We start from the raw sequence: 3,955 nt of genomic DNA on the forward strand, positions 1-3,955 counted from the left end.
TTTTTAACCACTCATATCTAATTTATTATTAAAATTATTCAGATTTGGTATTACATAAATCGATAATAAAACACTTCTTTATTTAATATATTCCACTCACAACATCAAAATTTAAATTTATAACGAAATAACTTAATATCTCATTCCACTAAATTCACTTCTTATTAAATCTATTCATTTAATTTAATTTATTCCCTTTATCACTTGATTAAATTATTTAAATTAATGATAATAAAAAATTTATTATTTATCCTATAATTAATTTAAATTTCCCCATTCAGATTGGAGTTTGAGGGTTTTAGATAATTTAAAAATATGACCAATAAATGATGAAGTCAAATTAACATGAATCAGGTCTTAGTGTAAGGTCCAAATAAAATTCATGCATTTGTCTTGGTGTTAGTCTATTATAATGTCAGATACTCAAATGTGCGTATTCTTTATCTTTATTATTTTTTTTATTAATATGAGGTAAATATAAGGAGGTATATGTTCAAAAATAACTCTCAAACATTTGACATTAAACACTCACACCCCTAACATTTTATGTCCTGAATCTGAGACCTTAAAAAATAACAATTCCTTTACCACTGAGATTTATCGAATCGTGCCTTCATCTTTACTTTAAAATTAAGTTTATATAATTAAATTATTTGTTTTTATGTATATTATTTATAATGAATTTTTTAAAGTTTAGGACCACATATCAATCACGTTCTAACACAATTAAAAATTAAGTTTAAAATATCTTTATTTTTATTTATAATTGTTTTCCCAGAATTTTATATAATTTTCAATAATAAAAAATTAAAAACTCATTTTTAATGATTAAAAACGAGACTAATACCAACAACTAGTTGGTATGGTGGGCCGAGACACTAGATCCTTTAAATAAGATCAAGGGTTCGAATTATGGCGTTTGTAAATAGAGCAAACTGGGTTTGAAGGGTTGCCATCGCTTCTGTAATACCTGATATGGATTAGTAGATCAATAGATCGGATACAGTGATTAAATAAATAAAAATGAGACTAATGAATTTATATAAAATTATGGGTAATCGCTTCATCAATACTTCTTGATAAATTAAATTTTCATAATTTTTAACATAAAATATTTGCCTCCTCCCACTTTCCTTTGATTTTATCAAACATATTTGATAAGAAACTATTATAATCTTAATTTATCACTATTATATGACAGGGTTGTTGAGAGAAGAGATAATAGTTGTAGTATGAATTAAGAAATTGGGTCGGGACCCATTAGTTTGAATAATAATTATATTCCATAATTACATTTAAGAAATCATTTTATTCCTTTATCGGATTAACTACCGCTCATGAAAAGACATAATACCAATCAGCAACCTGCCCACCGTTCTTCCAATTAGTTCTAAATCAGAGTTCAAATTGGGGTCTAGTCAGGAAAATAACTTTGTCATTACACAATTTTACTATCCCCCGGTCCAACTTTGTTCCCCGTAAAAACAAGTTTCGAAAGCTTAAGGTCCAGACAACGAAGGAGGTCCCAACACAACATATTTGACAGCTGTCAATGAGACAAGTAAATAATACTCCTACAAAACAAAAGGCTTATATATAAAACATGCTCATTTATTTGTACCTAAAAATGAAGTCTTTTTTTATGGATGAAATCACTTCGGTAATTAAAGAATGATTATTATCTTAAGATATTTTAGGTTCGAACATAGTATTTACAAAGTTGTTTGATTTTCAAACAGTTAAAAATCTTTTAAACAAATCTTATATTATAATCATCTTAGACTAATAAAAATGAAATTTTTATGTTAAACCATGAATCAAATGGGTTTTTCATATAAAATCATAATTAAGTGATTTTTTTTATAAAAATTATGGATCAAGTGATTCATTTTTAAGCAATGTTTAAAATAATTTTAAGGACTTATTTCATCGTTAATTTTTAAATAATGATCAGTTTAATCAATATTCAAATTAGAAGCTTGTACAATTAGAGGGTTGTTTTATATGTAAACCAAATAAAAACTCTTCACTATATAAAGGATGAAAAACAATAAAGATGGAAAAACTATTAGTCAAATGATTAAGCTATAAAGTTTGAAAGTGGTTATTAAATTTAACAATTTGATTAATAATTTTTTAAATTTTCTATATAATTTTTTATAGTACGAGAAGATTATAATGTAATATATATTCATAAAATTTCTTAATTATTGACAACACACATTATGCAGATACATTTGTTTGAATCTGAAACCTCAAGACAAAACAACACTCCATTTAACCATTGAGGCCACTCAATAGGTCCATCCTCCGGATAAAATCTTAATCTTATTTGTTTTCTTATTACATATAACTTTTATTTTTTAAAGTGATTCAAGAGAAATCCCCAAGTTTTCTAGTTTTGTAAAATTTATATATGTTGGGATCCAAAATCTATCCATTCTAACTAAATAAAGAAAATTGCATAAATGAGCTAAATTCAATTTCCTTGCAAGTTGCATTTGCAGACAACACAAAAGGTTGTTCCGTAGTGACATTCCTTAAATAACTTTTTTCCCAAGGAAAATGTAATAAAAGCAAAACAAACTAGTTATTGTTAGTTACCAACAAATTTTCTTTACATTAATTTATTATATATATTTATATGAGCGTGGCCATGGTATGGGGAATATGCAGATCTAACCCTTAACCTAAAAAATATTTTAATTAATTAATTTGATAATAAAAAAATCAACAAAAACTCACTCTCCTTGAATCAAAAAACGAAATCTGAACCTGAAATAATTTTAATTTAAAATTATAAAATCTGAAAATATGGCCTTCAAAACTAAAGCAAACAGAAGCAGAGACGTATCAATATGTTGGAGTGGCATTAATTTGGTATCTGAAAGGCTGGGCGTTGCCGTTCAAATGAGATATGATTGGATCAGGCTTTTGATTGTGGGACCATTATGTTAGAACTGCAACAATATTAATTTGGGGAAACTCTTTATTTGGCATTCAATCTATTTCTAACCTTTTGTTTTTGTCACTTAACTTTTCCTTTTCGCAAAAGTTACGTTTTATTTCTATCTTGATATCCATTTAAGTTTGACCATTAACTTAACGGAGATATTGATATAGTATGGTATAATAATAATTTTTATAATCATTGACACAAAAAATTAATCATTTGATATATTAGAAAGATCATGCAAGGAAAATATTAAAAACCCAACCAAAAACTTGAACAAAAGATAGATACAAATAAAGATGGTTGCATTGATAAATGAATCACAAAAGGGGGCCAAACTACTGAAGACCATTGACAAATTAAAAATCAGTGCCGAAAGACGTGATAAAAATATCCACAACCGCAAACCGTGTATCCAAATTCAAATCGAGGGTCCAAAGCATGAAATATCAACAAGATAACAAATAAGCACCTCTTTATTAGTCGAGGTAATTTCTAATCCAACCCTGTGAAAAATATAAATGAAAAGAAACTATCAAACAATCAATAAAAAAGACAGAAAATGTGTCAAAAGGTAGAGAAAAATGTTTCATAAATGTAAAGAAATAAAACTGATGTTGGCGGTCTATAAAACAAAGATGAAGAAAAGGATTAATTGTAGGCTTGGCAACTAGTCGGATTTGGACCGAATCCAGCTAGACCCACATCCATATCCATTTTCACATCTTTGATCCAGACCCGCCCTAGATCTGCGGGTTTAGAAAATCGAGACCTAGATCCAGATTCAACTAATCTCACGGATTCGAGTCCAAAACAGGTCTGTTAAAAAAATCATTCGACATTTTTTAACGTAATAAAATTGTCATTGACTAATTTCACATCACATCTCCAATAGAGGAAAGATTAATTTCAATACAACTAGTAACAAATAAAAACAATAAACTAAAGTCTCAAAAAAAACTTCACACAATTACACAAATGTCTTTTGAATAACACAAGCAT

This window comes from Hibiscus syriacus, unplaced genomic scaffold (genome assembly GCF_006381635.1).
Source record: "Hibiscus syriacus cultivar Baekdansim isolate YM2019G1 unplaced genomic scaffold, ASM638163v2 tig00008013_pilon, whole genome shotgun sequence".
In the NCBI taxonomy this organism is placed as follows: domain Eukaryota; kingdom Viridiplantae; phylum Streptophyta; class Magnoliopsida; order Malvales; family Malvaceae; genus Hibiscus; species Hibiscus syriacus.